Genomic DNA, 11,722 nt, shown 5'->3' with positions numbered 1-11,722 from the left:
GCTTCTGCTTCTGAGATGGCTGTTATTCCTTCTGTGTCCTCTGCACCTCTTGCATTGACCTTGCCTCCCTTGGCTTCTGGGCCTCGAGCAAAACGGACATCTTGCCGAAGATCTTCTCCAAGTGTCATTCCCTCAGCTATCAGTGTTTCCATAACTGAATCAGCCTCTCCTGTATTGTCACCATCTATTCCATCTAGTTCTTCCTCTGCTTCTCTTGTTTCTAATATTTCTTTTCCTTCCATTGTATCTTCTTCTTCTTTGCCTCCTTCTTCCTCCATTCCCCGACCTTTATTTAAACAGGCCGTGGGTCTACCTTCTCAATTGGGACAATCCTCTGCCCCATCTAGCTATGGTTCTTTGCAACTACAAGGTCTATTAGCCGAATCTTGGCTACAAGGTCAAGAACAACTAAGAGGCCTTAGTCTTCCACATCGAGCTGACCGCCATAGTCGTCAGGCAGTAGCTGTAAGTATTTCTAATTATACGTTGTCAACTTCGTGTCCTCATCTTTAACTATATCATCTTTTTGTTTAGTTCCTTGCCTCAAGTCTGCATATCGACCAGCTACTTATGGCTAAGAACCAGGAGAACAACAAATTAAAAGCTCAACTAGAGACATTGAAGGCTACTTTACCTTCTTCTAATAGCGATCTGGCTCAGTTGCAAGAGAAAATGACCTTACAAAATCAACAATTGGGGACCTTGAAACAGGAATTGGAGGAGTCCCAACAATTATTGAAAGATAAAGAGCTTGCAAGGAAAACTTTGGAATTATAGGTGGATCAACTACATTCTGGTCTTCGACTAGAGATCGCCTTAAAGGAGAAAGCTTTTTCTGATGCTTCTCATAAAAGTCTTCTTTTAGAGAAAGTAGAGAAGCTTCATAATGCTTGTCTTTCTGACCAAGCTCAAGACCTAACCTCTCATGATTTCACTATCCTACAGGAACAAGAGCAAAGGAAAGCTCAAGATGATGAGTTGTCACTACTCCAGAAGGAATTGGAACAGCTTAAATCAGAGAAAAATGCTTTAAAAGATCAAAAATACAAAACTGCAGGTTGATTTTCAAAGCTATAAGGAGCAAGAGAAGAGTCGATGGGAAGAGTGGTGTCTAGCTTATTTAAAGTTTTCAGCGATTGCCCAAGAATTCGTCCGTAGGATAGTGGGTGCTTTAAATCATTCTGTATCGGGAGTTCTTCAACAATTAAGAGAGGGTGACTATCTACCCAAGGAACCTCCCCCTTCTTTCATAAGTCGTCGCAGGCTTAACGAAGAACTACCCACAGATTTAAAAGGTCCTTTTCTAGATGTCTAAAAAGATTGTTTATAAAAGACTTGTAATGGAAAAAGCTGGTAATGAAAAGAAGTGTAATCAAAGCTTGGTAATTAAGTGCTTATGATGTATAGGAAATTTTTGATACTTACCTGTTTCTCTATTGTACTGATTTGAGAATGCCCCTTTTGAAATGCTTCTGAGCATGAAGTATAAACTTTATTCGAGAATTCCTTGCTCATCTTTTGAAGTTAAGCCTTGTCTTGATGAATCCTTCTGCAGATAACATCTGGTGTGCTTCATATTTCAAAAGAATGAATAATCCCGAGTGATTTTAGATAAGGAACTGCATAAAACTTCTGAGCTCCAAGCTGAGTATAATACTCTGGACAATTTTTAAATAAAGATTTTCATATGAATGAGCCTCCAGAATAACATGTCACATGCATAGAATCCCCCTTGAATTCTGGCTTCTGATCCAGTGTAGAATGTCAACCAATTTTGTGAATAAATTTATATAACTTTGTATTTGCCATGCCAATGTAATTCCGATTGATTAAGCTTTGAAGTTTCCGGTTTCTCCCATGAAGTGTCCGAATTACTTCATGAGATTTCCTGATCGACTATACTCTGTGATGGTTTAAAGTCTCCGGTTCCTCCCATGAAGACCCTTCCGAGTTACTTCATGAGATTTCCCGATCGAACATGTTCTGTGATGGTTTAAAGTCTCCGGTTCCTCCCATGAAGACCCGTCCGAGTTACTTCATGAGATTTCCCGATCGACCATGTGACCCGTCCGAGTTACTTCATGGGATTTCTCGATTGACCATGTTCAGTGATGGTTTAAAGTCTCCAGTTCCTCCCATGAAGACCCGTCCGAGTTACTTCATGAGATTTCCCGATCGACTATACACTGTGATGGTTTAAAGTCTCCGGTTCCTCCCATGAAGACCCGTCCGAGTTACTTCATGAAATTTCCCGATCGACCATGTTCTGTGATGGTTTAAAGTCTCCGGTTCCTCTCATGAAGACCCGTCCGAGTTACTTCATGAGATTTCCCGATCGACTATACTCTGTGATGGTTTAAAGTCTCCGGTTCCTCCCATGAAGACCCGTCCGAGTTACTTCATGAGATTTCCCGATCGACCATGTTTTGTGATGGTTTAAAGTCTCCGGTTCCTCCCATGAAGACCCGTCCGAGTTACTTCATGAGATTTCCCGATCGACTATACTCTGTGATGGTTTAAAGTCTCCGGTTCCTCCCATGAAGACCCGTCCGAGTTACTTCATGAGATTTCCTGATCGACCATGTTCTGTGATGGTTTAAAGTCTCCGGTTCCTCCCATGAAGACCCGTTCGAGTTACTTCATGAGATTTCCCCGATCGACCATGTTCTGTGATGGTTTAAAGTCTCCGGTTCCTCCCATGAAGACCCGTCCGAGTTACTTCATGAGATTTACCGATCGACTATACTCTGTGATGGTTTAAAGTCACCGGTTCCTCCCATGAAGACCCGTCTGAGTTACTTCATGAGATTTCCCGATCGACCATGTTCTGTGATGGTTTAAAGTCTCCGGTTCCTCCCATGAAGACCCGTCCGAGTTACTTCATGAGATTTCCCGATCGACCATGTTCTGTGATGGTTTAAAGTCTCTGGTTCCTTTCATGAAGACCTGTCCGAGTTACTTCATGAGATTTACCGATCGACTATAATCTGTGATGGTTTAAAGTCTCCGGTTCCTCCCATGAAGACCCGTCCGAGTTACTTCAAGAGATTTCCCGATCGACCATGTTCTGTGATGGTTTAAAGTCTCCGGTTCCTCCCATGAAGACTCGTCCGAGTTACTTCATGAGATTTCCCGATCGACTATACTCTGTGATGGTTTAAAGTCTCCGGTTCCTCCCATGAAGACCCGTCCGAGTTACTTCATGATATTTCCTGATCGCCCATGTTCTGTGATGATTTAAAGTCTTCGGTTTCTCCCATGAAGACCCTTCCGAGTTACTTCATGAAATTTTTCGATCGACCATGTTCTGTGATGGTTTAAAGTCTCCGGTTCCTCCCATGAAGACCCGTCCGAGTTACTTCATGAGATTTCCTGATCGACCATATTCTGTGATGATTTAAAGTCTCCGGTTCCTCCTATGAAGACCCGTCCGAGTTACTTCATGAGATTTACCGATCGACTATAATCTGTGATGGTTTAAAGTCTCCGGTTCCTCCCATGAAAACTCGTCCGAGTTACTTCATGAGATTTCCCAATCGACCATGTTCTGTGATAGTTTAAAGTCTCCGGTTCCTCCCATGAAGACTCGTCCGAGTTACTTCATGAGATTTCCCGATCGACTATACTCTATGATGGTTTAAAGTCTCCGGTTCCTCCCATGAAGACCCGTCCGAGTTACTTCATGAAATTTCCCGATCGACCATGTTCTGTGATGGTTTAAAGTCTCCGGTTCCTCCCATGAAGACCCGTCCGAGTTACTTAATGAGATTTTCCGATCGACCATATTCTGTGATGGTTTAAAGTCTCCGGTTCCTCCCATGAAGACCCGTCCGAGTTACTTCATGAGATTTCCCGATCGACCATATTCTATGATGGTTTAAAGTCTCCGGTTCCTCCCATGAAGACCCGTCTGAGTTACTTCATGAGATTTACCGATCGACTATAATCTGTGATGGTTTAAAGTCTCCGGTTCCTCCCATGAAGACCCGTCCGAGTTACTTCATGATATTTCCGATCGACTATGTTCTGTGATGGTTTAAAGTCTCCGGTTCCTCCCATGAAGACCCGTCCGAGTTACTTCATGAGATTTCCCGATCGACCATGTTCTGTGATGGTTTAAAGTCTCCGGTTCCTCCCATGAAGACCTGTCCGAGTTACTTTATGAGATTTCCCGATCGATCATGTTCTGTGATGGTTTAAAGTCTCCGGTTCCTCCCATGAAGACCCGTCCGAGTTACTTCATTAGATTTCCCGATCGACTATAATCTGTGATGGTTAAAAGTCTCCGGTTCCTCCCATGAAGACCCGTCCGAGTTACTTCATGAGATTTCCCGAACGACTATGTTTTGTGATGGTTTAAAGTCTCCAGTTCCTCCCATGAAGACTCGTCCGAGTTACTTTATGAGATTTCCCGATCGACCATATTCTGTTGTAAAAGTATGATTGCACTAACCTTATAATGATTAAAATTTCTAGATTTCTCAGGGGGGGCCGAATAGGTCTTTAAGATTCCCCACTGTTGATTGCTTGAACATATATTATAAAAGTTCTGCCAATACTTGTCAATCTGTATGAGCCACATTTATTTTCGTGGAGGTATTCGCCTTGCATTGTATTTATTGAAAGAAATGGAGTACATAAACTGTAAAAATACTTGTCTTCTTTTCTTTGGAAACTCACTTCAGATAATTATGGTTTGTTCCTTCTGACATATTCTTAAGTAGCATGATCTTTGTTAAATCCGATAAGGTTGTAAATGATCTGCACTCCAGGGACGTTCCAGAATTCTTCCTTCAGTATCTTGGAGATAATATGAGCCTGATGCGAGCTTTTCCACCACTTTGTAGGGTCCACCCCATTGTGGTGCCAACTTACTAATATCCCCGACAGGTTTAATACGTTTCCATACTAAATCTCCTACTTGGAAAAATTTGGGAATGACCCTTTTGTTGTAATTCTGTCTCATTCTCTGTCGGTATGATACGAGACGAGCAGCAGCTTTATCTCTAATTTCCTCTATCAAGTCCAGCTCCATGAGTCGTCGGCCCTCATTGTCTGCATCATATAATTGCCTTCTATCAGATTCTATTCCTACTTCAATGGGAACTATTGCTTCTCCCCCGTATGATACGAGACGAGCAGCAGCTTTATCTCTAATTTCCTCTATCAAGTCCAGCTCCATGAGTCGTCGGCCCTCATTGTCTGCATCATATAATTGCCTTCTATCAGATTCTATTCCTACTTCAATGGGAACTATTGCTTCTCCCCCATAGACTAATTGAAAGGGTGTAATTCCTGTAGCTTCTCGAGGTGTAGTACGATATGCCCAAAGAATGCTGGGTAATTCATCTACCCAGCTACCTCTGACATGATCCAGTTTGGTTTTTAAACCTCTTATAATTTCTCTATTGGTTACTTCTGCTTGACCATTACTTTGCGGATAAGCCACAGAGGTAAAGGCTTGAGTAATACCATAACTTTTGCACCAAGCTAGAATTCTATCTCCTTAAAATTGCCTTCCATTATCAGAGACTAATTTATGAGGAATGTCAAATCTACATATGATATTTTTCCACAGAAATTTAATAATTGCATCCTCAGTAATCCGGGCAAGTGGTTCTGCTTCTACCCATTTGGAAAAATAATCTACTGCCACCAATAAAAACTTTCTTTGTGCAGTCGCCATAGAAAATGGGCCCACTATGTCCATGCCCCATTGATCAAAGGGGCATGAGACTATAGAGGTTTTCAACAACTGTGTGGGATGATGCAAAATATTTTGATGTTTCTGGCAAGACATACAAGTTCTTACCAACTTGTTGGCATCCTCGTGTAGAGTAGGCCAAAAATATCCTGCTAATAGGATTTCACGGGCCAAAGATCTCCCTCCTATATGACTACCATATGAACCTTGATGAACTTCCTGTAAGATAAATTGTATATCTTCTGTACCAATACACTTGAGCAAAGGTTTAGAAAAAGCTCTTTTATATAACTGCTCTCCTACCATAGTGTACTGAGCAGCTCTCTTCTTAAATACCCTTGCCTGTTCTGTATTACTGGGAAGAATACCTTGCTGTAAATACAATATGATTTGAGCCCTCCAGTCACCTTGAATTTCTGCTTCGGCCTGTCTTTCGATACAGGATATTAACAGAGTTTGTTCTACGGGTCGATCTAGGCTCCATGGTACTATAGCAGAGGCCAGCTTAGCCAATTCATCTACTACCTGATTCTCAGATCGAGGAACCTTTTGTATATTTACTTCTTGAAACTGAGATTTCAACTTATCAAACGCCTCAGCATATAACCGGAGTCTGTCATTATTAATTTCAAAATTACCTGATAGTTGTTGGGTTGCCAATTGAGAATCAGAATAGATGAGGACTCGAGTTGCCCCAATATGCCGAGCGGTCTGCAATCCTGCTATCAAGGCTTCATATTCTGCTTCATTGTTAGTAGTTCTATAATTCAATCTGATAGAGAGTTGAAGTCTGTCTTCCCTTGGAGATATAAGAAGAACACCAATTCCGCTACCTTGTCTAGTTGAGGAGCCATCTACATAAACTTTCCAAATGTTTTCTTCCTCAGGGCCTTGAACTTCTATAATGAAGTCTGCTAGAGCTTGTGCTTTAATGGCCGAGCGAGGTTGATATTGAATGTCATATTCTCCAAGTTCAGTTGTCCATTTGATCAGCCGACCTGATGCCTCTGGGTTGAGTAACACCCGTCCAAGAGTACTGTTGGTTAATATAATAATTTCATGTGCTAAGAAATATGGACGCAACCTCCGAGCGGTCAAGACTAGTGCATAAGCCAATTTTTCTAGTGTAGTATATCTACACTCAACTCCTTTTAATAGATGGCTAGAAAAATATACAGGTTGTTGTTCCTTTCCTTCTTGTCTGACTAATACAGAGCCTACAACGTTTTCATTAGCCGACAAATATACCCAAAGAGTTTCTCCTACTATAGGCTTAGCTAATACAGGGAGAGTAGACAAATAATCTTTTAATTCTTGGAAAGCCTTATCACATTCCTCATTCCATTGAAATTTATTGGCCTTTTTGAGTATTTTAAAGAAATGGAAGCTACGATCGGCCGACCTAGAGATGAACCTAGACAAGGCTGTAATCCGGTCTGTCAGTCTTTGAGCTTCTCTCATGTTACGCGGCGGTTTCATGTTCTGAAGTGCCTTGACTTTGCTCGGATTGGCTTCTATTCCCCGTTCGGACACCATATATCCCAGGAATTTCCCCCCTTTCGCGTCGAATAAACATTTGCTCGGATTTAACTTGAGCTCATATTGTCTCAATGTCTTGTAGGTCTCCTCTACATCCCTGCACAGATCAGCAGCTTGAAGATACTTAATTAAGATATCATCAACATATACTTCCATATTTCTACCAATTTGCTTCTGGAAGACCTTATTCATAAGCCTTTGATAAGTTGGCCCTGCATTTTTTAGTCCGAAGGGCATAACATTATAACAATAAGTACCTTCAGATGTTATAAAACTTACCTTTTCTTGATCTTCTTTAGCTAAGGGAACCTGATGATAGCCTTGATAAGCGTCTAGTATAGAGATGTACTCGCATCCAGCAGTGGAGTCTACCAATTGATCGATCCTGGGTAATGGATAATAATCTTTTGGGCAAGCCTTGTTGAGATCCCGGAATTCAATGCACACTCGCCATTTGTTTCCCGACTTAGAGACTAACACCACATTAGCTAACCAGCTAGGGAATTGTACCTCCCTGATATATCTAGCCTCCATAAGCTTAGTTATTTCTTCTTTGATGATTTGATTTTGTTCCGCACTAAAATTCCTTTTTCTTTGCATGACCGGGCGGGCATCTAGGAAGACATGTAAGGCATGCTCCATAACTGTAGGAGAAACGCCCGAGACTTCTTTGGGCGTCCAGGCAAACACATCATTATTCTTCTTCAGGCACTGTACCAGTTCGGCTTTCAGAGTGGGATCAAGATCAGCCGCAATATATGTAGTAGCCTCAGGTCGACCGGCCTGAATCTGAACTTCTTCCTTTTCTTCATAAACCAAAACAGGCTGCTTCTCGTGAATGACATTAACTTCCATTCTTTGAATCTTTCGGGCAGTGTTAGCTTCAGCCCGAATTATTTCTACATAACATTTTCGGATTGTCTTCTGATCACCTCGCACCTCCCCAACTTGGTCATCCACAGGAAATTTAATTTTCTGACAAAAAGTAGAAACGACCGCCCTAAACTCGTTTAAGGCAGGTCGACCCAGTATCACATTATAAGAGGATGGAGCGTCTACTACCATGAAATAAGTTCTCCTTGTTCTCATCAGAGGCTCCTCTCCCAGAGATATGACTAACTTTATTTGACCTAGCGGTTGTACTTCATTGCCTGTGAATCCATATAGAGGAGTGACTATTTGCTGAAGTTCACTCGGGTCAATTTGTACTTGATCGAAAGCCGTTTTGAATATAATATTGACAGAACTACCCGTGTCTATGAAGGTATGAGAAATGGTGTAGTTGGCTATCACGACTTTAATAATTAGGGCATCGTCATGGGGGTATTTCTACCCCTTCGAGATCCCTAGGCCCAAAACTTATCTCGGGACCAGCCGCTCGTTCCATGCTACACCCCACGGCATGAATTTCCAGTCTTCGAGCATGCACTTTTCTGGCCCTGTTAGAATCCCCATCAGTGGGTCCGCCTGCAATCATATTGATATTGCCCCGAGCGACATTACTCCTGTTTTCTTCCTGTCGAGTCGTCATAGTTTCAGAAGGTGCTTTTTCTGACACTTGGCTTGTACCGGCCGGGACTGGCAATGCATCCTGCCGAGGCTCGACCGGGCGATATTCTAATTTGAGTGGGCTCTACTGCCTGGGGTACTGCTGCCGGTAATAGTTTTGCCTCTAATATCGCTCCCAATTAGGTCGTTTATTTCTTAAAACAAAATAGTTTTCAGTATGATGACTGCTAGTTTTATGATAAGTGCACCATCTCCTTGGTGCCTCTAGCTGTATCTCCACGTGTTGTACGGCTTGTGGATGATATTCTGGTTGTCGGTGAGGTATATGAGTTGCTCTAGGCCCTTTGGGTGGAGGAACAGGGGCCAGAGCTTTCTCCTTAACCTGGATAGGAGAAGAGGTAACACCCTCCTTCCTATGAGCAGCTTGAGCTTCTTCCACATTAATGAATTCGGTAGCACGCTCAATCAATGAATCAAAATTAGCAGGAGGATTTCTTACTAAATATTTAAAGAAATCGTTATCATTTAAACCCTGAGAGAAAGCGCTTACTAATATTTCAGTGGTAGCATTAGGTACATCAATAACTACCTGATTGAACCTTTTGATGTACTCTCGGATGGACTCTTTGGATGCTTGCTTAATTGAAAATAGACTCCAAGGAGTCTTATGATACCTCTTGTTGCTGGAAAAATGATGCAAGAAAACTTTCTTGAAGTCTTTGAATTTTCGAATAGACTTCTTTGGCAGTCTCTTAAACAAGCGCTGCGCAGCTCCTCCAAGAGTAGTAAGAAACATCTGACACTTCACTCCATCAGAGAATTGTTGTAATAATGCTACGTTCTCGAATTTCAACAAATGATCTTCTGGATCTATTGTTCCAGTGTACTCACCGATTTGAAGATTTTGATACCGCTTAGGAAGCGGATCATCCAGTACACTCAGAGAGAATGGGGAGATGACTTTCTCTGGTGAGCTATCGCTAGTTATCATCTTGATCTTACGCTTTTCTCTATCTGGTGCTTCGCCAGAGGATTCTTGGAACACGGGCCTCCTACCCCCTTGCTCCATGGGAGTGCGAAGGAAAGCTCGTGGACGCCTTGTCGGAGAAACAGCAGCTGGAGGAAAATACGCATGTTCCTCCTCTTCTGGCTCCTTTCCTTTTCGATGCTCAGTAGTTGAAATTGCTGGATTATGAGCTGTTGGTAGAGTAGCTCCAGTGTGGGCTTGAAGTTGTTGTTGTTATTGTTGTTGTAAGACTTTTTGTACGTGAGAATTGATGAGGAAATCCAGATCCTCTCGACTAATGGTGAGTAGGTTTGATTTTCCGGCTTCTTCCATCTTGTAGTCTCAGATTCAGGTGAAGTTCCCACAGACGGCGCCAAATTTGATCCTGTCTGAGAAGCTCAATGTACCAATGTTCCTTGTATCGGTCAAGGTTAATCATAACTAGATTTAGTTAATGATTATTATTCCTCATGAGGCTTCTATCGGCGCCCTTCTATTTTATTTATCCTAACTAGCACTAGACTATATTTTATCAAGTATCTTTCCAAGGTATTGGTCAACCGACCGGTCTTGGCTTTCCTTCTTAAAGCATATTTCGGTCGATGCAAACCTACCTCCTTTTGAGGTATATCCCGGCCGATATTAGCCTACTTCCTTTGAGGTATATGTCAATTAATACGGGTCTTCCTCCTTGGAGACATATTTCGGTCGATACTAACCTACCTCCTTTGGAAGTATATCCCTGCCGATATTAGCCTACCTCCTTTGAGGTATATGTCAATTAATATGGGTTTTCCTCTTTGGAGGCATATTTCGATCGATACTAACCTACCTCCTTTGGAGGTATATACCGGCCGATATTAGCATACATCCTTTGAGGTATATGTTAATTAATATGGGTCTTCCTCCTTGGAGGCATATTTCGGTCGATACTAACCTACCTCCTTTGGAGGTATATCCCGGCCGATATTAGCCTACCTCCTTTGAGGTATATGTCAATTAATATGGGTTTTCCTCCTGGGAGGCATATTTCGGTCGATACTAACCTACCTCCTTTGGAGGTATATCCCGGCCGATATTAGCCTACCTCCTTTGAGGTATATGTTAATTAATATGGGTCTTCCTCCTTGGAGGCATATTTCGGTCGATACCAACCTAACTCCTTTAGAGGTATATCCCGGCCGATATTAGCCTACCTTCTTTGAGGTATATGTCAATTAATATGAGTTTTCCTCCTTGGAGGCATATTTCGGTCGATACTAACCTATCTCCTTTGGAGGTATATATCGGCCGATATTAGCCTACCTCCTTTGAGGTATATGTTAATTAATATGAGTCTTCCTCCTTGGAGGCATATTTCGGTCGATACCAACCTACCTCCTTTGGAGGTATATCCCGGCCGATATTAGCCTACGTCGTTTGAGGGTATATGCTAATTAATACGGGTCTTCCTTCTTGGAGACATATTTCGATCGATACTAACCTACCTTCTTTGGAGGTATATCCCGACCGATATTAGCTTGCCTCCTTCGTTTGATTATATCATTTTCCCTTCTTATCGGGGACTTACAAAACATAACCCATATCAATATATAAAGAGAGTTTTAATATGATATTGATTCATCTGTTACTACATAATATTAATTTTTAAAATTTTCACATTTCCTTTAACCTAAATATTGTATTCCAAACCTAAACCTTAAAAATGATTAAAAAAAATAACATTAGTTGCTACAAGGTGTTAGTGAATAAGTATGCAACATATCAAATCTGTAAGCATGTATGATAACACTTTTAAACTCTAAATCTTAAACCATAAAGTTTTTTTTTAAAAAAAATAACACTAAAACTCACGGGGTATAAGTCTCTGTATAAAAGTTGTTTAATTGTCCTTCATTCTCCCCGCTTGATCGACAATCGTGTGAAAGTAAAAGTGCAATACCAAATCTAACTAAAATACATAC

This window comes from Zingiber officinale, chromosome 9B (genome assembly GCF_018446385.1).
Source record: "Zingiber officinale cultivar Zhangliang chromosome 9B, Zo_v1.1, whole genome shotgun sequence".
Classification (NCBI taxonomy): Eukaryota; Viridiplantae; Streptophyta; class Magnoliopsida; order Zingiberales; family Zingiberaceae; genus Zingiber; species Zingiber officinale.
Note: the sequence above shows the minus strand (reverse complement) of the source record.